This window comes from Rattus rattus, chromosome 13 (assembly GCF_011064425.1).
Source record: "Rattus rattus isolate New Zealand chromosome 13, Rrattus_CSIRO_v1, whole genome shotgun sequence".
NCBI classification, from domain to species: Eukaryota; Metazoa; Chordata; class Mammalia; order Rodentia; family Muridae; genus Rattus; species Rattus rattus.
Genome location: NC_046166.1, coordinates 42,174,379 through 42,200,900, shown reverse-complemented (window position 1 = coordinate 42,200,900; position 26,522 = coordinate 42,174,379). Strand labels below are relative to the sequence as shown.

At 41.7% G+C, this 26,522-nt stretch overlaps 1 long non-coding RNA gene across 1 annotated transcript in view; it reads left to right on the top strand.

The window, feature by feature from the left end:
• Nucleotides 1–21,374, top strand: part of LOC116914287 — a 66,222-nt gene extending 44,848 nt beyond the window's left edge. The window contains exon 3 of the long non-coding RNA XR_004389742.1: nucleotides 21,298–21,374. This is a non-coding gene — a long non-coding RNA (uncharacterized LOC116914287). The remainder of the gene's footprint in view (nucleotides 1–21,297) is intronic.
• Nucleotides 21,375–26,522: the final 5,148 nt, after the last annotated feature.

Here is a 26,522-nt window from a genome sequence, read left to right as displayed (position 1 = left end):
CGCAGTTTCTGTGCAATGCACACACAAGCTTCATTTTGTTTCTGCGCGTGCCAAATAAAACACCTTATCCCCCTCCATAGAAAAATGACTGACTGACTACAAATTACCCATAAAGAAGAGCTAGACTGCAAATGGACTCATGAGAAGTCGAGGAAAAGAATAGCAGTCAGCTCTTCGAGGCTGGCATATGAATGCCATGGTCATTGTATAAAGCAGAAATAGCTTCGTTCTATCCTACGTCAAATCTTTACAAAAGAAGCGCTAACTTCCCTCCTCAGGCTTTTGACGTTCCGTGGATACACTTTCTGTCTAAACTTAGAAATCCTGACGTCCTTGTCATTTGTGACAGGGCACAGTCATTCTCTCCTACACATCCAAATTTGAGAGTCATCCTAGTCCAAGCACTGTTTGAAGACTTAGAACACATCAATGAGCTACTCCAGTGGAAAAGCTTCATTCTTGAAGTTTTTGAATGCCTAGAAACACTATCAAGCTATTGGTGAAAAGGAACATGAACACCACCTCTAGAAGGTGAATGCAGAGAGTAGAATTTGACCCTCCACTGTAGGCTTTTTGTTCTAAAAAGCCAACCCAAACCAAGCAAACAACAACAAACAAGAAATAGGTAATGCTCTGGTCTATCTTCTCCCTATGAGTGAATAGTTTATCTCATTTCTGAGGGTAATTATGAACCAATAATTATTATGATCAACTTGGTATTATAATAAAAATCACATGTTCAAGGAAATTTGATTCATCTAAATATCTGAGGTCATAAGAGAAGCCACTGAGGTCAAAGAGAAAGAAATGACCTAGAATGACCTTGAAACACGTTAGTGAATTGGATCTTCTTTAAAAAGTAGCTTCCTAGCGACTTCTCAGGATTTCCCGGAAATCCAACAACAGTGGGAGAAATAGAATCTAGCCCCAATAGGTTATAAATCTATACATTAAACACAATTTTGCAGGCCCATCCCATAAGACTATATAGCATTCCAGCTAGACTCACCAGGATACAGCATTCCAGCTAGACGTACCAGGATATGGTGCTTGAGGTTTGGAGAAACTTAAAGAAGCATAATTTTAGTTGTGTGGACTGACGGGTTTGCTTTCTGTTTAGACAATAAGCTATTTAAATCAGGACCCTCAATCAGAAGAGTGAAACTTCATAAAGTATTCTGTTCAGGACTTTGAAAAGGTTGCATGACTGAAAGACCATATGGTGTAAATAGCTTCTAGCTATAGGAAGGAAAAAGTCTTAGCATGGCTTAAACTCGTCTTTCAGTTTTACAGAGCCTCATGTCCTGATCTGAGTAATGGCTATAGAAGCATGAACAAGATAACTGCATGCTGGAGAGGCACTCGCTTGAGCACCCTCCCTTCTAAGAGGCTGTGAATGAAGAGACCCCGGGATTTCTTGTCTATCCCACCAACCAATGACCCAGATAGTCTGCCCACTATTAAAATACGTGACGTCTTCATTGGCTTCCAATAAAGCTGCCTGCTTTTTTTTTTTTTTTAACTTTTGGTTTTGCATCTTAACTGATACAAATTTATTTCAGATCTGCTGTCTGATACTCCTAGTTAGATCCTTTCAATCAATATTGTTAGGTATGCAATCAAGGTAAAATCGGGGCATGGGAAGATGGATCGGTGTGTAAAGTACTTCCTGAGCAAGCCCAAGAGCCTGAGTTCAAATCCCCAGACCTGACTTCAAAGCTGAGTATGATAAAGCAAGGACCACACCCCGAGCACCGGAGGGTGAGACAGGAAGACTTGCTGGCCATCCTTTCTATCTCAAATGATAAGCTCACTTAGTTTGTGACCCTGCCTCACAAACTAAAGTGGTCAGCGGTAGAGGACGCTATCCAGAGTCTATCTTGATTTTATGGGCGCACGGGTGCACACACACATACACACAGGAGCATACCATCTACACATACATACACTCCAAAATAAATAAATAGGTAAATAAATATAAATAAGTGAGATGAACAGGCCTCAGAAGTTATCCCTACTGAGATATGAGTAGTGACATGTTTCCTTCAAAAGGAGAAGTCTTAAGAGAAAACAAATCAGCAAAAATAAACAAACAAACAAACAAACAAACAAACTATCCAGCTCCCACTAGTTCTACTACCAAACAATAAGAATGTTGAAATGAAAACTTTGTAATCTGGGTTAAGGTGTAGTTGAGCCTCTGGCTGATAATCGCATTTGGGCTTTTTAAACTTGTCACTGTTTGCTAGCTCAATGCCATTTTCATTGTGCCATCTCCACCAAGTATCTGCTGCAAAGTCTGCCCAGCATTATTAAAGACCTGGCATTTTTTAAACCATATTTTAAGTAGTATACTTTGTGGCTACACAGGTGTCTTTTGTGGCCAAATCTTCCCGTTTGTCCATGCCCTGAGAATCTGTTATTTTCTTGTGACTTTCCCTTTCAGAGTGTTTAAATCAGTGGTTCTCAACTGGGGTCGCATCTCAGATATTTACATTATGATTCGTAACAGTTGCAACATTATAGTTATGTAGTAGAAACAAAATAATTCTATGGCTGAGGGTCACCACAACATGAAGAACTGTTGAAGGGTCACAGCATTAGGAAGGTTGAGAACTGCTGGTCTCAGAGATAATGTGAGGACAGTGGACCAGGGCTTTGTTCCAGGTCATAGTGACTTCCCCATGTGAATATGTAGCATGGGTAACAATAATCAAATCTTGTCCTTAACTGTGAGGAGAAGCAAGAATTGTCAATCACCAAGTAGAACGAAGACCATGATTTCTGGACGAGCAGGAAGAGAATCTAGGCAGGATGTCTGGATGGATGGCTTTGTGGATTGCTATGAGTATACAGGGAGATCATGTTGACACACCGCAAAGCCAGAACTGTACTCTCGAACCAGCATTCTCTTAAGGAAAAGAACTGAGCATTGTTTCTATAGCTGCCAAGTATATGGATAACTGACTTTTTTTCTTCCTTGAGATTTAATTGCCAGACATGATGCTGTGCATTTAAATGAAGCCCCTTTCCTCTCCTCCTGGGCACGCAGCCAGGTCACATCCACCCTTATGGCTGATACCCAGCCAATGAAAACGGTCCATTCCCCCATCAGTCTGCCTCCCAATGCCCATGTTGTCCCCTCTTCCCATCTGCCCTTGGGTTCAGCTAGTTCTGTAGTCTCTGAGCACCTATGCAATGCTGGAACATCATGTGAAAGAAGCCTTTTTCCTAAGTGACTACCAGGGACAGAGGCGTCTATCCTCCACCTGACCAGCATTGGATATTTTATTTTTCTGGTGTTCAGCCATGAGGATTTGGAAATTATGAGTGTAAGAAGTTGGATAATTTTGCACAGTTGGTAAAACTGTAGAATTGCAAGATTATAACATAAATTGTAAACATGTCATAAAGGATTTTGTGATCATACATTATATTTCTTACAGATAAATTTTTAGAAGGCTAACGAATAACATTGAACCAAAACTCATACCATAGTGCTTTGATTTTGAGAAAATTAGGGGGGAAATATCAGAGGATTGAGCACTCCTATTCCATTTGAAAGCATTTTAGTTACTCATGCACACGCCCTCTTTGCCGAGTATTTTTCCTGTTGAGGAGGACATAATTCTAGAGAAACTAAAAGAAGAATATTGCATGTGATTTTTGTTTAGCTCTCAAGAGGATTCTAACAAATAATCTTGGAAAACAGCCATGAATCTGTTTAGTCAAATTTCTAATCAGTATCCCTGTTAGAATTTATAAAATTACGTTTTATAGAAAGTACATTTTAACCTTGAACTTCCCAAGGAAATAAAATAAAGTAAGCCAAGAAAATGAAAATACTGCCACTATTTGGAATTTTCCTGTGGTTTTTAACCACAGCTAGCTTTTAAGAGAGCTCTAAACAACTCTTCACCATCATTGTTGTGACTCCAAGAAACAATGTAAGTGGCCATGTTGAAATGACTACGATTCAAAGACCCACTCTCCCCAGAGAGAGAGTTTTTTGTATTTATGGGTCAGTGTCCTAAGAAAACACCCTCATAAATACAGAATTATAATTTATCCATTAGGTCTAATTAGGCTCAGACATTCATTGTACACCAGTAATTGCAGTAAGTATCCTTCCTGTGATGGGATTGTTAGGGACTAATGTGCTGCAGCAACCCATGAAATACTCATGGTTACGTTAAGTGACTCCAAGCAGGTGCCCCTGAAGGAGTGCCTTCCATCTCAGTGGCTGCTTTACACATTGGACTGAAGTTCCCACTATAATCTGAAATGTGGCGTACTGACGCCAACGTAAACATCGAGTATTATGACTGCAAGACCAGTGATAGTTTCTCGCATCCATGAGGTACCTCAGAAAGGACAGCAATTCCTCAGGCGACACATTTCATCATGACTAAATGGGTCAGCATTCATTAACAGCTTGAAAAAAACAAATATAAAATGGAACCCCAGCCAGACTTAATTAAACTATCTCCTTTAGTCTTGTTTTAAGGTCATTCCTTACACAGCAGCTAGGTACTTTCTGTAAAGGCTTGTGTCAGATACCATTGTCTTCCACTGGCATGATTCTCATGGTTGTCCCCTTCAATTCATTAAGAAAGAATGATGAGACTGACTATGTTCTTTGAAAGCCTACTGTGCTACAGAGAAAGATGAAAAGAATTCTAACTACAATAATATTGTTACTTAAGTCCATTTTTAATAAGGGCACAATGTTACCATGTGCCAACTATAGACACCCCTATTTTGCAACTAGATGGCATAATTTATCTTTAAGATCTTGCTGTTTCCAAGGTGATCCTTTGGAGCAAGCTTCTCATCTTTGGCATTATTAGCAGTTATATTAAATGATTATTTGTTAGAGTGGATTCTCTGGCATGCTGTTGGGTATTTAATAGCATCCTGTCTTTTATGAGATGCCAGTTAGCACCTCTCCATAGCCCAGTAATTGCAATTAAAAATGTCTCCAGATGTCACTTCTCCCTGGAAAGCAAAGTCACAGTGGCTTATCTTTAATGTCTCAGATGATAAATATTCATAAACTTCACCATAATGCATCACGTTTGAGTAGGTGTTGATGCCAGTAAGTCTTTCTTTGCTGTCGCTTGGTGCTGTTTTGTGCTTGGCAAAGTGTGATGGTTAGAATTGTCAACTCGGCAGGATCTGGAATCCCCTCAGACGAACTTCCAGGTACAACTATGAGGGACACTTAAAGTTAGATTAGCCTCTATTTGTGCCCATGAGATATCATCTTAATTGAATTAGTTGAAGTTGGAGGACTCACCCTAAAAAAGGCGGCGCCATTCCCTAGGCTTGGGTTCAAAGGAGAAAATGAGCTGAGCACTAGCATTGACTCTCTCTGCTTCCTGACCATGGATGTAGTGTGACAGCTGCCTCAAGCTCCCCAACACCACCACTTCTCCGCCATGATGACTGTATCATCAAGTGATGCCCCCCCACCCCCAATAAAACCTTTCTCTCTGAACTTCTCTTAACTTTCTTTTGTCACAGTGACAGGAAAAGCAGCTAGGATATGACACCCAGCTTCTTTCTTTGATATTTTTTTGTATTTCTCTCCTCTTAAACAATCCTATCTCCTTGTATTTTTCTGTACATCTTTGCATATTCTGATGAATATGTACATCTGTGCATATTCTGTCTCTGATGTTGTTCACATTGCTCCACTTTATTCAGAGTGGTTTAGACTCTAGGACCAGTTACGCAGTTGTCTGACGCCTGCCTTCTCCCTTTAACATTAGAGCTTCGCCTCAGCCGGCAGTTTTAAATTTATGTAAGAGCAACAAGATACACTATTGACACTTAGAAATGGCATGTGAGATTCGTCTTTTTCCTTTTATGGACTAGAGATAATTTCACAGCAGATAAAGAAACACTAATCTTGTCTGAATCAGTATACCTCGTGAGGGCGGAACAAGAATTCTTAACATCAGCTGGGAGGACAGTCCAGGTAGCAACACTAGAGCACCTCAACACAATGTGTCTCTGCAGTGTGCTGATGGGACCAGAAGCTGATGTTACTGCACACCCCTATAAGCAGTTACTTACCAAGGTTGACAACCTCCCCAATGGGTTCATTTCCTAACCGGCTCAGTAAGTGTTCACAGACAAAGAGTGAAGGCATAGCACCTGGCAGGTAAGCAGTAATCCCTTAAGATTAATTCCTATTATTTTTGTTTTTGAGGATCTTAATAGGAATATGGCTAGTAAGCAAGCATCGTTTCCCTCTTTACCTCTGCATTGAGGCCATGGTCTCCATTCCTGCGTATACTGGTTTGTCTAAAAGAGCAACTAAAACTCCTCCATTAATCTGTAATCTACTCTGCAGCGTTCTGCTGTCAACGCTCAGAATCACCAGATGCACCTTCTCATACAAGAGTGAAGGCACTGAACTAATTTGTCTACAGGTTTCTTTTCCTTCCATAAAATACTACTGGCATCAAAGCCCTTGCACTGTGAGGTTGCACAATTGAATATGCTGATCTCCGACATGTGAGCAAACTGGGCAGGAGTTAGAGGTCTGTGTAGCTGCTTAATTGGCTTCCAGTCCTATCAGGATTTCAGATGATATTCTCTCTCTCTCTCTCTCTCTCTCTCTCTCCTCTCTCTCTCTCTCCCCCTCCCTCTCCCTCCCTCTCTCCCTCCCTCTCTCTCTCTCTCCCTCTCTCTCTCTCTCTCCTCCCCTCCCTTCCTTCCTTCCCATCTTCATATCTATTCTTTTGTCTTCCTCTTTTAATACAAAATGACAACTCCTCCTCCTCTCCCTGAAGGCTGACTCTCATGGGATATCAGGAAAGCAGGAAGGTCAAACCAATGACATCTTCCCTGCCAATCTCTCTTGTTGCCAGGAGGCAGCCAGGAGCATGCCTGAACCTAGGGCTGGCTGCTCTTAACAACACTATCAGAGCTTCCTCAGGCTGTCTGAGCTGTGGCATTCCCAGCTGTCTCTGCTACGGTTCTCTCTTCAGTTCCCCCGAAACAGCTTTTATATCTGGGAATAATCCTCTAAGGGCACCTCCTTCAGAGTGTAGCCAACTGCAGTGGTGGTTATGGAACCCCATGGGTTTCATGGGATCTTACTCAGAGTCCCTTAAGGATGCATTGTAAAATAAAGCTTAACCTGTAGCCCACGAAGCCAGGCTCTAAACCCCCAACCCTTCCTGTTATCATATTACTACAGAATAGCATCCATCCGAACTGGGTTCTCCTATATTTCCCCACAGGTTTTCCTTTGAGAACTACTTAAGTACAGAGTCTCATTCTCAATGAGTACATGATGTTACGTCTCTGCTAAGGAAATCTTGTAGTTATCAAGGCAACTCTATTCCATTAATGTAGCTATTATTGTTCACCATGGATTACCAAAACTGATAGATATGTTGACTAACAAAATCTCATTTTATGAGAGAATTATTTTGAAATAACTAACCAACTTACTTTATTATGACTAACATGAATACAGATACAAAATCCATACTAAACCTCCTCGTCAGATTGTCCCTGGGGTCTGCCTGGAGACTCTGGCTCACCTGTGGAGGGATATTTGAGTGATCTATAGGACTTTAGAATCTTGCTACCCAACATGCCATAGTACATATTAGATGTAAACATGGAAATATAAAACTAATAGAAAGTAAACTCTGAAACTAGTTTCAGGAATGTATTGCATAAGCCAAAGTCAGCATGATTAAAGTGTTTTCCTGGTGAATGCAGGAGAGACCAGGAATACAGCTTGCCATTCCCAGAAACTCCACTCTGCACACACCGAGGCAATGCCTGGCATTTCCCTTCATTAAAACTTGGCACAAACTGATGAGGCCAAGGTCATGTGTCCTGACGGTCTATGATTACATGCTGATTTCCGAGTTCAAGTGAGAACAGTGCTTCCTACCTCAAAGCAAGCCATTCAAAACTTACAAAGTGTGCCTCAAACAAAAACAAGTTTTGCCACAGCTTCGACTGAGCCAGGATCTTCCAGGTACAGAGCAAGTGGTACCAAAGGTCAAAGAGACACCATTGATCTGACCTCTAGGTCTAAGTCATATAGGTATGGTCAACTGCAGTCAAATGCTAGCACCTCAGCTGCCTCTGAAGATGACAGAAGTGTCCTTTATGCTAAGACAGTATTTTTCAATCTGTGCATTGAGACCCCTTTGGTGGTGGTGGGGTTATGTGTGTGAATGATCCTTTCACAGGGGTCACCTAAGACCATCCAAAACCACAGATATTTACATTACAATTCAGAAGCAGAAAATTACAGTTATAAAGTAGCAACAAACATGAAAAACTGTGTCACGGTGGCAAAGCATTAGGAAGGTTGAGAAGCACTGTTCCAGGGCACAGTCTGATTAACCTGACACTACCATCCACACACTAGGGGCTTTTAGTCCATTCCAGTTAGTTTGCAGCCTGTTGAGCTTCCATTCAAGCACTGGTATCTAAATTCAACTTTGTAAACCTACAACGTGGTTGCATCCTGTACTTAGAATTTAAACTATAAAATATCTTATTTTGCTTGAACAATAGGAGTTTATTTCTCAGCTTTCTGGGAGCCAGAAGGCATTTAAGCAGGTTGTTCAAGATCAAGGTTCTAGCAGATGATGCTTTCCCTGCAGCATCTCCTTGCTTTGTCCATGTCCCCCCAAGAGAGCTGCCTTCTCACTCAGTGTATGAGGTCAGTCTTTATGTCCTTGCATCTGTGGTGTCTTCTTTGCAGGACCACATTTCATTCCATTTCCTTATAAGAAGGATTCTAGGTAAATTGGATGAAGACCCACCTCAATGCCTCATTTAAACGGAACCATCTCTTAAAGGCCTAACTTCAAATATCGTCACATTCTGAGGTGTGTAGGAGTCAAGGCCTCACCATAGCATGTGTGTGTGCTCATACATGTATGTGTATATGGTCATGCATTTGTGTGTGTGCATGTAAAGACCAGAGGCTGACATCAGGTGTCTTCCTCAGTTTCTCTCCACATTGTATTTTGAGACAGGGTCTCTCACTGAACTTGGAGTTTACTGATGTGGGCAGACTGGCCAGATAAAAAGCCCTAGGAATCCACCTGTCTCAACCTTGCCAGTACTAGGATTATAGATATATCCTCCTCACCTAGATGTTTTTTTGTAAGTTGTGAGGGATTAAACTAAGGGCCACATTTGTATATGGCAAGCACTTTACCTTCTGAGCCATCTCCCTGGCCTTCATCACAGGAAATTTGAGAGGAGACATTTTATCCTTAATGAATACAATATAATTATAACTCCACTAATATAAGTTGTTAATTGAGGAGGGGAAGTGATGTAGTCATAGAAAGCCTAAACCACCTCATACTGGGATCTCAGCCTTCATAGTCTTAACCACCCTTCTGTCTCAGGATAGTCATCTGAGCTTTCAGAGCTCGTCCCAGCCACTAGCTTCAGGCTCCACTCCTACCGGTGCACTCCAATCAGATCAAAGAGACTGAGAAGAGGCAGAGAAATCTACCACACTGTGTAAAACAGCCCCGAGAACGTGTTTTATAATCGCGCTGGAGCACTCTCAGACATAAGCAAATGTGAATTATCTCACTGGGCATTCATCTTTCTATAACTCTTCAAGCTGCTTAAGTGTAGAGAAAACATGGCCTGCCATAAATTTCGCAGAAATTCGGCCCCGATGAAAAGCCACTTGCTCTTTCCCTCCTCCGTGTCTGTCAGCTTGTTATTTCTTCCATGATTTCCCTCGGGCTTCCTTTGCCATATTTACAGTGGAGATAGATGTAGTTAAAGTTTTGCTGATTTGTGGAAAGATCAAAAGTAGAACAGGAAGACATATTTCTGAGAGTCAGAGCTCCCCCAACTTGTGGGGAAGGCTGAAAAGTGGCAGTAAACGCTGTGACAAAAGATAGTTACTGTAGAAACCAATTGGACAGGCTTTCATCCAGGTGTTCTTCATACAGCTTGAGCTGAAATTTTTATATTAGCCTAAAATCTAACATGTCAAAGAAAAACCAAAAAGAGAATGCCATTTGTTACTACTGTTCAGTTTTTAATCTACGATAATAATAATGGATATTACTATCAATACTACATTCTCAAGTATTGAGCTAAGTGTTCAACAAGACAAGGCCGTTAACTCTTGTATGGCAACTCTAAACAGATTTGGAATATCTTGCCACTCTCAAGTCAGAATGGTACTACTTGAGGACAAAGGCGTCATGTGGGAAGTTCTTACCACGTCCCTCATTCTTCCTTCATGAATTTAATTTAATTCATAATTGCCTTCATGAATGTTAGTTTAGAAGATAGTTGACCCTACTATGGAACTGAACTGTATATTTTTCAAGATGCCTGTCTAAAAATGTATGAAACAAAAATGTAAGGCCACTTATGATTGCTCTTTGCTTTAGGGATGTTTCTAGTCAGACTTGGATTCTTATCTGTCCATGTTCATGATGGTCCTGACACCACCTACTTGGCCATCGATGGAACAGTTCCTTCATCCTTCATGTTTGGTTCCTACTTCATGGTAATGACATAAATGGTAGTGGGGAAATAAATGCACCCTGTATGCCCGCTCATCTCAAAATAACTAGAACCGGATACCCTCTAACCTCCGCTGGGCTGCAAATATCTATCCATGTCTCTTCCCTTTCCTTATTGATGGATGGTTATCAGAAGTCCTGAGGTAGCTATCCCAACACCTAAGCTGTCTCTCCTTTCTGAGTTCTCATTCCTTAATACAAATGACCAAAGCATGCTGCCAATGGTTAGGAAGAAAGCCTTACTTAACAGTGTAGAGAATTCTTAATGTTAGGAACTGATCTTAGCAGCCTTATTATATAATGGTCATTTACCATGGCATCATGCTTATATCGTTGTGTTTTTAACTATAACAGGTCCATGCTGCCAGTGTGTAGAATGTTACTGAATTTGTAATATGTGTTCATTCTAGGATTCCCTGAGAGTTAAAAACCATCTCAGTATGGCCACTAGTTTGCAGAAGTTTCAAGGTGACACAACTTCCTTGATTGGTTTGAGCCAATGATGACTCAAGCAACAATGATTTATCAAGTCTCTCCTATCTCAATTTAAACCACAGGTTTTGTTTAGTAACACAGAATAGAAAACAGCCAACAATTTTTTCCATCACAGTCATGAACTGTGAACAGATAATCTACTAATATGATGAAACAAAGCTAGATTAAAAACTTAATATAATTTAAGGAATCTGGGAAGGGCTTCATTGGACTTAACAGCAATTCCAAGTTCCACAGGAATACAATAACTTAGCCCATAGGAAACATAGTTTGAAACTACCTTCCCTCATGTGATCACAATATGTCAGTATAATTACATAATAATAATGGCATTCAATCTCATGAACTTTTAGAAAGTAACAGTTGAAGCTAGCAATAAGGAGAAAGGGGGATCGCAAAGCTTGCATTGTCCAACCATGCATGTGCAGGGAACAGCTATGGAAAATAACACATAGATTAATACACTTTGGAAATTACAAACAGAGTTATAAGATACTGTGTATAAGGGAGGCAATAAATCATTGTATACGATTTTTATGTATATGGTTTCATACTCATCACTGAAGGGGGATGTTTATTATGGGATAAACAAATGTAATACACTCTTGTGTTGTAACATGCTAAGGGATTATCTGCTTTGGTCATAGTTGGTAGCTATTGGGAAGCTAGTTGGGAAATCCTTGCAAAACCCAAGAGAAACCAGTTTGATCCCCAGTTGAGCTATTAATAATGAATTGGGTATTCAAAAGAGAGAGGGAGAGAGAGAGAGAGAGAGAGAGAGAGAGAGAGAGAGAGAGAGAGAGAGAAGATCCTACAATCTCTAGCATGCGGTGAGATCAAATTCATTACCAATGACAAATTTTCTCTGAGCTGCAAGTTGCAGAACTAGGATACCTCACTGGGATGTTATGAAACATTGAGAAAAGACAACATAACTCAAAGATGACAGTGTACCCAATAAAGAGAAACGCGGAGAACCTTTCTCCTGCCATCTTTCTGATCTGAAGTTCAGATCTAGGTTGCTTTGGGAGATGAGTGTAAACAAGATGTCTCTCTGGGAGAACCTGAGCTCTTACAGCCAGGGCCAAAGCGCTCAAACCTATAAGCCACCGTACACTGTGAGGGTACTCTGTTCAAGGGATGCCGGCCAAGGATGCTGAGGCTGTCAGGTGTGCAGAGCCGGTAGACAGGTTTACTCTCTATGTTCCTCGATATGCAACAACACATAGACTAGTGTGGGCTCAGGCTCAGGAGATGCTCGGTGTCTACTTAGTATCAGATATGCATGAGAAATAATCCCTCTTCCCTAGATTCCATTTATTTACTCTGTTTTACTATAGCAGGTTTTATGTTTTGGAGTTCAGAAGTGGGGTCAGCACATAAAAGACCTCTCTATCACTCTGTCTTTGTGGAGACAGGGTGTCTCACTGAACCTGAACCTGACACACTGCCTAGAGTGGCTGGCCACCAAGCCCAGCCTGGGAACCCTCCTGTCTCTGTCTCATGTCTCTAGGATTACAGGCACACTCTTACACACAGGCTTTTGACGTGGATGCTGGGCATTTGAACAGAAATCTTCATATTTGCATGCTAAACAATGTCATCGCCTCGGCCCCAGTCTTATTTATTATTTTAGCCTAATCCGATTAAAACTTGAGCTAAGCATTTATTTTTATGGCTCTGATACTAACTAAAAGCTCTTGAGAATTTTCCACATCTCAGGCACTATGGTTTGCAGGTTTGATGGATGATGTTATATGATTCCCTAAATTAAACTGCATGTGGGCATGGACCCTAGTTTTCTCTGGACACTTCTCATCTTTTTGCTTGGGAATTATTTAAGGATTTAATGAATACTAAAAGAATGAATGGTCAATAATGGAATGGAAAAGCAACGTACAAAATCTATACTATTGTCGTGCCAAGTGACCAATGAATAGTCATAGCAGGGTTCCAAGCCAGGTCAGACACACAGTCATGCTGATGGTGCATTGTGTATGCTTTGTGTTGTTGTTGTTGTTGTCATCGTCATCATTGTCATCGTCATCAGTTGGTTTCTTGGTTGGTCAGTTGCTTTTTATTTCCTACCTACCTTAGAAATTGAGTAGCCATAAAATGCTAGCCCACTGGTTTGAAAAATAAGATCCTTGGTGTCGATGAAACTCTATACAAAAACTGTTTGACCCAGGATGAGGCCCCAGAGGACTAGGCATTATCATCTTCGCCAAATATTAATGGGAGGAGAAACAAGCCAGTGGGACAAGTTAAACTGGAAAGAAAGCAAAGAGGCTGAGAAGCCAAGGAAGGCAAGCTGAGAGAATCAGGACAAGCCTCTGACTCAGGAAGGAGAAAAGGCTGCCCAGGCACGAGGGGACTGAAAAGCAGGACAGAAGACAAATAGATACAGACCAGGATCAAATGGAGAGCACAGGGTGGTGCGAAGGAGATACGCATCTTAGTGATTACCAGGAAGGCCAAGCTGGGTTTGCTCCTGTCAACTGGCCAGGGTATGATTTGTGGCTAGTAATTAAAACAGATACTGGAACCAGAAGCATAGTTTCTGTTTACTTCATGCTGTGTCCAGAGAAGACCACAAACTCAAGAGCAGAGTGAAAGGCAAAAGACCAGTCTCAGGCGAGGCTTTTGTTTAAAGTGTGAGATGCACAAGGAGGGGGAGACTTTGTGCTTTCCTACAGAATGCTAAAGATTTCAACACACACTCTCTCTCTCTGGTGTGTGTGTGTCTGTGTGTGTGTGCGCGCGTGCAGGATTTCATCGTGTTTGCACATGTGCATAGAGAGGCTGCAAGCCAACACTGATGTCTTCCTCAATTGCGTCTCTACCTTACTTTTTGAGACAAGATCTCTCACTGAGCCTGGATCGTACCAATTAGATCAGATTTGCTGGCCGGTAAATCCTAGGGATCCTCCTATGTCTGCCTCCCACACAGGGATGATAGATGCCCCACGGCCATGCTGCCTTCATACATGGGTGCCGAGAATCTGACTTCACATATTCTCCATCCATATGCCAAGCACTGTACCAATTAAGCTCACACCCTCAGCCCCTAAGATGATGTCTTTCTTGATGACTTTGAGTTGTATTTCTCATCCATATGATCATGGTCATTGTTCTATCTCTGCAAGGGACAGACCACAGTGTCAGCTTTGTAGCTCTCACACATTTTCTGTGCATCTTGGGCTCAGAGAATAAGCAGCATTTGCAGTTGGTCCTTGTCCGAGCTGCTGTTATATACTCACGCTTCCTGGCATCACTCCTTGCTGGAGCACAGACTTGATGACCTTCCAGTCTTCACCACACCACTTTCTAGCTTTATTTATGCCACAGGACAGTCTGGTGCTGAAAATTATCCCTTGGCAAAGGCGATAACACCATAAAGAACCCAGCTTGCCCACCCTGCAGTGACATTCCCTAGGGTCACATTTCTGCACCAGAGGAAGTCTAGCAGGCATTCATATGTTTAGCTTCCTGCCATTTATGAAAACCGAACCGAGCGTTGCCCCGTGCCCAGAGTGATGGATGCCCTGACAGCCTGCATGCAGTCCCCGTGCAGCCACTTGTCGGCACAGGACAAGCCCCCCTCTGATGCACAGACAGGACCACACTTCTTTCTACTCCCTTTCCAAGTAAGACACACACAGAGGACTTGTGTTTCTGTCTGCAGCTCTGGGTTTCCACCATTTATTTTTTATAGCACCGACACTAAACCAGGTGGAGCCAATGCGGGCTATTATTTCGGACTTGGTACATCACCATGCCGATTTGCCGTTCCTAGGAGGCACACTTGCCGAGTTGGGTTTTTACCATTTTTGTCATGGGAGACCTGGCTCATCAGAACGTAAGTGTTTTGAGGTGTTTGATAATTTCCGTAATGTAAATGCTTAATTTCCTCTGCATGGCGGGGGAAGGACTATGTCAGAGTAAGATGAGAGACGAGGCTGAGGTTATTGGTAGGGCTTCTGGCAGGATGGCAGAAGAGCGGAGAAAAGCAGAATATCTTGTCCCCTCCTCTGGTTTCTCAATAGATCGCTAATTTTTGAGAGAGGCTTGGTTTGCCTGAAGCAGCTGTGTGGTATTTCAAAACACAGATAGCCATGCGATTTCAGTAATGTTTGTATTTCTCATCTTTATGTACTCTCTAAATAAAATAGACCTGCAGTTTTAGGCTTAAAGGGGGGTAATAAGAACTTTCAAATTAGGGCATTTTAAAGGAACAATTTGTAAGGAACTGGAAACGTTCCCCACACCCCTTCACACACCAACAGAACAACAGTAACTAAAAATTAGCGTGCTAACTGGTAATAACCTATTCCAGTTTAGAAGTCCTTTGTCTGCAATCTGAATTGTTCTTCATCAATAGTGTTAAACTTTAGGAAATAGAATGTGTTTGGTTTATTTCTCTATGAATATTTAGCACATCTCAAGGTATAAATACTACTGCTTTTTCAAGCATCTTTCCATTTTGGCCCGTTTGCAACATTCCAGACTCCCTACCCAGCCTTTTGACTTTGCAAATGTCATTCCCAAACTGAGCTGGTAAATCAGAAAATACCCAAGCAACTCATAGGCTTTGCCGTTTCCCAGTGCTCTGCGCTCCACCTCAAAGTGGGGTCAATAGGACACCAGGGGAGGATTGGAATCAGGTCAGCTCTAGGTGGCTTTATTCGCTTTCTATTAAACCTGACAGCTAATTTGCAAGTTCACACTTATTAAAAGCTAGGGTTCTTGAAACTCTGGCAGCTGAACCCTCCCAACTACGCTCACACAGAGAAAATGGAGCCCCTTACATCAGGGCCCCTAGCCCAGGCATTATTATGGTCAAAGACCAAAATGAATTCTCATTCAATGCTTTCTAGTAAAAGGGCACTGAGAGACAAAGTAGGAAGCGTGAGGTAAGAAGCCAGAGATTCCCACTGAAAGTCTCGCCTGGAATTCAAACCTTGTCATTTCATCTGAATTCACAAAGTCATCCCAAGGAAGAATTTCTCCATAGACCCACTGATGGGATGTTTCAAATGCCTCTTCTATATAAAGATATGTTTAATCTGATAGAGCAAGTGACATTTTTATAACCCAGAAAAATTTATTTATTCTTGGAAAAGAAAAAAGAATCTTGGACACGCGGCCAGATACGGGAAAAATATATTTAGGGGGTGACTTTTTTTTGGCATGCAATAGAAAGGAAACAGTTTTTTTTAATGAAACATTTGGCAAAGCAGACTCTTAGAACTATTTCTAAACTTGTCCATTTGCAAAGCCTCACAGACTGTTTTGCTTTCTCTGCTCTGGGAGAAGGAAAATCCCTTGGCTGGGAAGGGCTGCATCCCATCACTGTGCTTCTGCTGATAGGAATTGGATAAATTAACTAAACTCCCGTTGGAATGTCTAGCCTGTCATCAGCTCTGCATCAAAATGAAACACATGGCATTGAGAGAGAGAATCCAAACCAATTCATTTTCAAAAAATATTTGAATAACCCTTGAAGGTTAGCAACACATTCATTTACATACACACATGCACCTGCATACACACACCATACATACATAGACACTTTCATACACATATACACTTATACACACTACAGACATATAAACTTACATATACACAAACACACACATATACACATATATTACATACACACAAAAACACACATATATACATATATACCACACACACATATACTACACAAAAATGCATACATACCATATGCATTCACACACATACACATATACCCACCACACATATACAAATACATACACACACATGCACACACAATACTGCTCTAAATTTCTCTTCTATAGAGTTGGACAGATTTCTATGCTCTGACCCATGTGCATCGCTTCAGAGGGAATGCTGCTCTCATGAGGAACTTTGGCATCCTGGGTTTTGGGGGCTCATGGTGTGCCAGGAAGAAATTAAACGTGGGTATTTTAGTAAAAATATCTCAGTGGAGTTAAGGACCTAAGACAGTGAGGCAAAGAATATCAGTACAGCCTGCCTACAAATGTGGATGATGTGTTTGTCCAGGTCAGCACAGTATTTGCTCACTGAATATCACACCTAAGCTTCCATCGTTCAGTCCAGGACAAGCATAGGCAGACACTGGGGATGGAGACCACAAGAACGTGCCTCAGTTTCCCTCCTTCAGTCTGTCATTTTCATCTTTCAGTGCCTCTTATCTCACAGTGTGGAGTGGAGCTTAAAGCCACATTCATGGAGCTCTTTGGGGAGCCAGTCAACTTGCTCAGGATTAGTAAACAACTGAACGTGTGTCTCCTCAAGGTTAACACGGACTGTTTCTGCAGGCCAAGAGGAGCACTTGAGGCTTTGTTGAGTGAACAGAGGCTGCTGCACTGTGAACATGTGTTCTGTTTCTCTAGAGCTGAGCATGAGTCTAAGGGACAGAGGTTGATTTAATAGAAATGTTGTTCTGTCGGCAGGAAAAGCCTTTCCCTTCCTCACACCTGTCTCTGGCCCTGTAAAATGTTAATCCCCACAAACGTGTTAGATCCCCACTGATGTTTGGCCACCTATACAGGGTCACTCTCTTTATATCAGAATCAACATAGCTGCAGGCTTTCCATCTTCTAGAGCATTGATGCTTTGACTAGACCATTGTTCAGGGTTGTGGGGTATGTGTGTGACAGAGTCTCCTCTTTTCTCCATTCATAAATTGAATCTAAAGCCTTCCAAACTGCTCCAGAATGATTACCACAGCTCTGCTTAAACAGCTCAGCCAATCCAGGCAAAGCCAAGGCACACACGATTGGCATTAACTGAGGAAAGAGAGGACCCCGGGCTCTTGGTGGGCTACTCACCTCCACCGTTTCCCCCTCTCCATTGGTTTTGGGGAGAGGTCAAAGGTCAGACTTGGGTCAATACAGTTCTTTTGTCAACAGCTGTTTTAAGTTCCAAACCTGAAACCCGAAGGCAGTGGAAATTCTAAGGACAGTTGCCAGTTAGAACAATCACTGGGAAATCTACCTTCCCTCTTCCTCCTCTTACGTGAGAGAAGTGTTGCTTTTAAAGCACAGACATAATTAGAGAAAAGGGGTAGGGTGGGCTAGCATCAATGCTGAATCCTTACCTTGGTCACCTCTCTCCAGGGAACATGCTTAGAAACTTGGGTGAACGTTGAAGGAATCAGAGAAAGAACTGGAAGAGCTTGAAGGGGCTCGAGACCCCATATGTACAACAATGCCAAGCAACCAGAGCTTCCAGGGACTAAGCCACTACCTAAAGACTATACATGGACTGACCCTGGACTCTGACCTCATAGGTAGCAATGAATATCCTAGTAAGAGCACCAGTGGAAGAGGAAGCCCTGGGTCCTGCTAAGACTGAACCCCAGTGAACTAGACAGTTGGGGGAGGGCGGCAATAGGGGGAGGGTGGGGAGGGGAACACCCAGAAGGAAGGGGAGGGGGGAGGGGGATGTTTGCCCGGAAACCGGGAAAGGGAATAACACTCGAAATGTATATAAGAAATATTCAAGTTAATAATAAAAAAAAAAAAAAGAAACTTGGGTGAAATGGGTATTTCCAAAAGCAACCCACAGCAAAGGCATTTTAATCACACTTTACTTGACATGATAAGCTGGAATTTTAGAATGTTAGCTTAGCAATGAGACAATGAAAAAACCGTCAGTGAGCATGCTTGCATCAGATAACGCAATGAATCGCGCATGCATGTCGAAAACATTTCTTTTTTTACTGATATGGAGTACCTTCTTTATTATTATGATGTCTCAAGTCTGTGCTGAAGATGAGCTGTTGTCTAGGTGATATCTTCTGACACCTCAGAGGATTTGTAGAAAATTTATAACATAAATAAGTTAGCCTTAAGCACGGTCCTGAAGGGGCCTGCTGCTATCAGGCGGGTGTTAGGGTGGCACTGGGCTAAAGTCCTCTAAGAATAGCTATGGAAAGTTGGTAGGGTCGGCAACGTCCATACACCTGTAGTTAGCTACAGATGTTAGCAAGCATTCACCTCATTCAGAAAGGGTACTCTCTGGATTCTCAAGTCTGTACTGTTGTGGGTATGAAAACATAACGGGGTCATTAACATGGATGGCACTGATTTTAACCCCTCCTTAATCCCCCATGCACAGTTCTTCTACCTCCTCATGCATGAGGAACCCACGACTACCCAGACTCTCACGATCAGCTTCTATTATGCTCTCAAGATTCACATAACAGGGATGCCCGTTCCTTACTCATATGGCTGCCTTAGGTGTAAGCAAGCCTTGCTGTTCTTTAATAAAAGACTAGACCCGTACCACAACATCTTGAATTAGTCAGGCTTTTGAATGCTAAACATATAGAAATTGGGTCTTTGCTGTCCCTATAGCCAAGCTCTCAAGAAGCAATGTTGACAAAAACTACTTAAGACAGTTACAGCCGGTCCATTGTAGGGCTGTGGTAATGACCCCGTATCTGAGTACTGACTTCAGAGCGAGGCTGCTGGGCAGGAGATCCATCCCACCACTGAGGCCTGATAGCTTGGCACCTGGCCACGACTCTACTTCCAATTTGTAAAAGGGGGAGAAATGGCATCTGGCAGTGACTCTATTTCCAATTTGTAAATGTGGGGAAGGGCATGGCAGACCCCATTTTGTCTGCCATCGGAGGCATAACCTAACTTAATGTGAGCGCTTGGGAAAAGGCTTTGTGACAGCAATCTCCATAAGTGCTCGCTGCAGGGCATGCTGTGGTTGTCTTGTGGTGAACTCAGCAACATTAAAATTATACTAAAATACTAAAGCCTAAATATTTTCCAGGATTGTCTATTAATCATTACCGTTAAATGAGTTGAACTCCATTGAGGCATATGCACAGAATTTTAGATACATGCTAATTTTAGACTGTGACTATTCTATGTTAAAGGTATAACCGTGCACACACTCATGGGCATACATAGTGACAAATGTTTCAGCAAGATACTGTAGGGATTAACAAACATCTAATGTGGAAGCAGATGCAGTTTCAATGGGACTGAAGACTGGAGGGGACTTGGGGCAGGGTGGCACCTGCATGCCTACCTGCGTCCTTTGCCCGTTCTCCTCTTCAGAGTTGTTCCCTTTAGGAAAGAAATACTTTATTCTCAATTCACAGCTATCTACAAATAGTATTCTGCCCAGAAGGGAAATAATTTACAATGAATCATCTGAAGCAAGTGTCCTAGGATGTCAAAATGACAGACTGCTGTTATAAGAATATCTACAGAACCACACATGACTTCTCACCATGGAATCAGAGCCATCCCTTAAAACAGGCTGTCGCTGAGTGTGGAAGACCACAGAGAAGTTCCCTCTAGCTCCAAAGTACTGTGGTCTTCCCCTGACCATAGCTCCCTCCTTTGTCTTGAAATTCTACTGCAGGAGTGAACATTGTATTTAAAAATGACACTTGCTTAAAATATTTTATGACTTACCTGAAAGACTGATCTGCCCATTAGTACATCGGAGAGCCTTACACGGTCAGATGAGCCACTGTACTCTACACATTGTAGAGAGCCATCCAACCCTAAAAGATGATTTTCAATGAGCGAATGTGTAGTAATAAAGGAAAGGCATTTCTAAAGACAAGGCACAGGAAGTGACTCTTTGGCTCTAAGGAGCAGGGAGGTATGAGAGCGCCCAGTGGGGTCAGCAGGGCGAGCTCTGCTCTTCTGACTCTATATGTCTCTCCTGTCCTGCCCTACTCTACACATGTCTAGAATAGACTAGAAGAGCTCAGTCTGGGATGCAGGTCTGGGGTGTGGAGTGTACGAACAGCATGGTCCTTGCTAGCACACCCTATTGTTCCATTTTATTAGAACTCTGAGCAATGGTCACAGAAATCTTTGTGAGGAGAAATGTATTAAATTAGGATCAAAAAGAAAGGAAGCGGATTAGTAAAACATGCCAGGGTCTAGGACAGTCATCAGTGCTTGCTTCATGATCATCTGATGTGATCCAGAACAAAACAGTTACTAACTTCATATGACTATGAGTCTGTACAGACTCGCTGTGGCATGTAAATGTATTTACAGTAACAAATGCATTCCCCAATTTTCTTACACTATTTTTGTCCATCATTTTAGAAAGCGAGCATCAAGCTTTGTCTGAAAAAAAGATACCCTGATAAAGTTAGGCTTTGCTTGGTTAGATCTCACTGCTATTTTGGTGATTTGGTGGTTGACAAGCAGGTCCCATCCACCTACTCATTGTCACCTTTCTCTTCTAGAGCCAGAATAGGACAGACTCATATACCATTCTGATCTGGGTGCATTTCTTCAGAAGGTATGCTGCCCTCATGGGGAACCTTGGTGACCTGGGGTCGGAGTTTCTGGTGCTGGGAAGAAGTTCAATGCATGCATTTTAGTAAAAAGATACCTCAGTGGAGTTAAGGCTATCAGACAACGGGCCAAGAGTATGCACATGCCTTGATCTCTCCTTGACCGTTACTGCATATTTCCCAGAACGACGACTCCCTGGAGATTTTGCATAGACAACTGTTTTTAAGCTGATTCAGAAGAAGCCCTTAGGGCACAGCAGAAGGACAGGATCTCAAGAGAACTTTCCTTTTTGCTTAGTGATTGTTTTTGTTTACTTAGGAATGCTAGCGGTGGCACTCAGGACCTTGTGAATGCTACATAAGCCCTCAGCCACCAACTCACTTCCCAAGTACATGTGAGGAAATCTCTTGAGTGGGTCATAAAAACACAAAGAGTAACTGAATTCTACCCTTGTCCTAAAAGTGTCTTCATTGTCACTGAGATGCCAAGAAGAATGTCACTGTCAACAGGAATGCCCCATCCCAGCTTCCTGTCCCACTCAAGGCAGTGTGAGGTTAGGTTGTCAATTACTGACTGGAGGATATTTATGAAAATGACGCATCGTGCCCAGTTAGAGATCTCCTTTGAATAATGTGACTTCTCTCACAGAAAGGCCATTTGAAGAGCTAATACTAATTTTCATCTGGCCTTAAGCCATGCTCTTCATTACAAACTGTTAGAAAGTACAATGCATAGTGTAATGTAGCTTGATTCTTTGCTTGATGAACGGCCTGGCCTGTCTTCCACTCGAATAGAACATAGAGGTAGTCCAATCGTGTGCTTGCCTCTGCTTCCCTTTTCCACAGTGTGGCACAGGGTGTGCATCTGAACAACAAAACTAAAACCAAAACCACACACACACACACACACACACACACACACACACACACACACACACAACAAACAACCAAACATAAAAAACCCAAACGAAAACATAACAAAACAACCAAATAAACAAAAACAAAACCACAAAAATACACCCTCCTTACCTTTCTCAGTATCACCAGTTTCAAATTCTCTCCTTATTGCTCTACGGCAAATGTTACAACCCAAAGCTGAGCATCCGCCACTCTAGCTCTTTTGCTTTTGCTTTTTCTAACTTTGAAAACATAACTTCTTTAGCTGAAGATCTTACACAGTAGCTGGACTAACAAGACTCCATATTAAGGAAATACTCAAACTTTGAATGGCTGGTAAATAATTGTGAATATAAATAAATATAAATAAAGTAAAGAGGAGACTACCTAGACAGATCTGGGTGGGACTCAGACATCAAGATCCTGTCACAAACTTCTCCCTTGCTGGTGACATCATCACCCTCTAAGGGTTCTCCCTCAGTGAAGAACAGTTATGAGGATTTTAATTAGAAAAAATTGCCAAATATGTTTTCTTCATATCATTAATGACCTGAAGTACTTTTAAATTGTTGGGAATTTAGAGAATATGCACCAGTATTCACTACTTATATTATATAATGTTTTAATATTCAGAGTTTATTGAGTTTTATTTCAGTGGTGTTGTTATAAAAAACTCTGTGGGTTATTTTCAATGTTAAAAGTCTTTGTTCTCACTACTTGTTTATGTAAGCATCCCATGATAGTCTCTGCTTGTTAACGACAGCTCCTGCCTACTGATACTCCTCAGTAGACAGAATGCACTTTTTACCACATAGACACTTTGAAGTCAACACTTTGAAGCCCTCCATAGAGCTTCTATTGCAATTTCCTGGTTTTTCAATCTTTGCTTCAACTGGGCTCCAGAATTGAAAAGGGACAGGGACCTCATTCCCTTGGGGTGTCACCACCCCATGTTCTGGCTACTAGAGTCATTTTGCCTGATTATTAGCTACCTGGCTTCATGTCTCTCTCTTCTCTGAAATTGCTTATCTAATTCACCACTGAGTAATCTTCACAAATCTACCTTCGTATGCACACACCCAGTGTTGATTTCCTTAATTTTCATAACCACTTGGGTTAAATCAGTTAAGTCCTTGGGTTGCTAATTGACAAAAGACCCAGAGTCAATACTTCAGCCAGGCCATTGAACCAAAGTACAATTATCTAATAACTCTATTATCTCCCAGTTCCCAAGTCTGGAACACTAAAATTAAAGAGTTATGAGAGCCATGCTGCCTCAAATCTCTTTTAGAGGGAAATTCTCCTTTGCTGTGTGTAAGGCTCCAGTGGCTTCTAGCAATTCCTGGCATCCCAGGGCTGTGGTGACAAGATCGCAGTCTCTGCCTCCATGGTCACACAAGTCCTCCTTTGTGACTGTCTCCACATCAATCTCAATATCTCTCTTGCCTCGTCTCCCTGGGTTTAGGTACCCTACCCAATTAACTTTGTATCTGTAAGGATGCTACTTCTAACTAAGGCTGCCTTCATATATACTGAGTGCTATGAATGCTTCAACGTACTTTCTGGGAAGACACAACTCACCCAGCAACAGTGACTATTAGGCATGGAGTCATCTCAAACCAGAAACCAGCTTCAAAATATCTACTGCAAGCTTAAAGCTTACCCATCACCTCCCAAACTCAACATTCACTTTCTTCCACATGCAGACAGCTAATTCACTCTTCGGGATCTAGGAAAAGACTTGGGCATCTTTTACAAGTTATTTGCAAGCAGAACTAGAATACGGGACTAGAGGGTTAATCATCCCTCAGTATAACCCAGGCACATTGGTTCTCAGACAACACATGAACTCCTAAAGAATATATGGGCATCCACCTAACTCACTCTTTTGGTGCTATGAATCTCCTTGTAATTGGTCACTTTGTTTTTAATTTTTTCTGTTGTACTTCAATGCCCTTTCTATTCACATACTGTATCTGAGATAATCCTCTAACAGGATGGAGTTTCCTACATCCTAACATGTCCTTTGATTGCCCTGACTTTGGAGAGCAAGGAAATGCCCTGAAATTTTTTGCAAACAACAATTTTTTTGTCATGCAAAGAATTTAGAAGGTCATCATTCTCCACTGAATTTTCTGTCTTTGCTGATGGTTTATTTTGTAGAGGAAAAAAATCTTACTTCCACCATTGTTAAGTCATGTTTTTTACATGTACATGTATGTGCTTTCAAAGAAAGATCACACATCAGGGCACAAGTAGAAGACTGTGGAATTTGTTTTCCATTATTATAGTCAATAATAATCTGTGTGATCGTCTTCATGAATCAAGAAAACATGGATGAGTGGATGGACAACTGCAGAGACAGACAGGTAACTAGATGATAGGTTGATGAGAGGGGGAGAGATAGATAGATAGATAGATAGATAGATAGATAGATAGATAGACAGATAGATAAATGATAGATAGAAAGAAAGAAAGATGATAGAAAAAAGAAGGAAAGAAAGGAAGGAAGAAAGGGAAAGAAAGAAAAAAGATACATGGATGGATGGGCTTACAGATATAGGTAGGTGACAGTCAGATGCTACTTCCTAATTTTTGATTATTTTAATAGTTTTTAGTATAAGGACAAAGAGAATCTCACTGAAAAATGAATACCAAGAGGCTTAATTAGGCATGACACTGAAAACATATTTTATAAATATTTTGCTAAGTCGATAGGGGAGGAAATGATTAGTGAGGTGGTTGTTTTGCCTTATGCTGCTTTTAGAGCCCATTGAAATTCCTCATCGGCGTTAACCATCTGACGTGGTTTCCGTTTGGGGGAATGTTCTGTTCTAAGTCCCAGTTCGTCCTCTATTTTCAGGCTGAGAGTCTCTATTGGAATTACAAGGACGACACTGTGTACTCAAGCAAACCCTGAACATTATTGACAGGGGATATTTAAATTAACCATTTGAGTTTCCAAACTCTATGCCATTTCCAGTGTGGGGGCACTGAAATCCCTACAAAACAGGGCCATAAGTTGCCTTTATCATAATAGAAGATTGACCAATTTAGTGATCTCCATGGGAATGTCCGAGCTGGGAGAAAAGTCTCTTCCCAGATGCATGATAGTTAACATCCCACCATCCTCTCCAAAAGGTGCAGATCCAATGACCTAACTTCCTCTTGCCAGGTCATCTCCAACCTTCCTGTTTACTCAGAGACAAGCAAGCCACGACTTACTGCCCAGCTGCAAAAGCAGTGATGCATGCAAAGCAAAGCCTGCATCTATTCAGAACCATTATCTCTGAAATACAGTAAAGTCGAGCTTTTCCCATTTTCTAGTTCTGAGATAGCCATTGTCAAGCAATGTTGCAATCTGGATCCCATGCCAATGGCTATCGTGGTCACATAGGGGATGTCTGACATTTTAGTCTCAGAAGGACTAAATGATGTTTTAGTCATTTTCTGAAGGTTGTCTTGTTAGTGACAGAAATAATAGAGTCTCTGGTATTCCCTAACAAGTTCCTACATGCAAATGCTGCCCGTAGTTTACAAAATAACGCTACTGAAGCATGCGATTTAATAATTTTCTCCTTTGTTCCGATAGCCTCTTTGTTAGTCATATTTCCATCATTTTGACAAAATATCTGATCTAATCAACCTACAAGGCTCTGATTCAGTCTGTGGCTATTTGGACCCATCGTTGCTCTAGGGCCTGTGTTGCAGCTGAGCATCGTGGTGTTGAAATGTGGTAAAGGAAGTATGCTTACATCACAGAGACCAAGAAGCAGGGTAGGACAAGGGGGAGCTAGGTGTCTGGTGTCCTGTCTGAGGGCACAGCCCCGGGAACCTAACTTCTTCCTACTTGGCTCATTTTTTTCAATATCTTCTACCATTTCTTAGTAGTGCAGGATACAGACCAACTTTGTATTTGACATGCCCTTTGGAAACATTTAAAGGCCAATTGTCCATTTGAGTGGATATTTCAAAACAGATAAAAGGAAGATGATTTATGACTTCTAAGTGACAGTGGTGGGTCCGCATTCTCACAGGGACGCCTCCAGTCTGCCAATCCATGGCTCTATCCACTGAGTGACACTAAAGAACTCTTCTTTAACATGAACTGAATGTGAATGTTTTAAAATAAACATTTTAAAAGTTTCAGCTCACCATCTGGGTGGCAAAATGTGTATATGTGGGGGGATACTTTTTTCTTTTGACAAAATTCATGTTGATGCTTTTAAATATTGAAATTATATTCTCAATATTAGTTTGTATATTAGACTTACAAC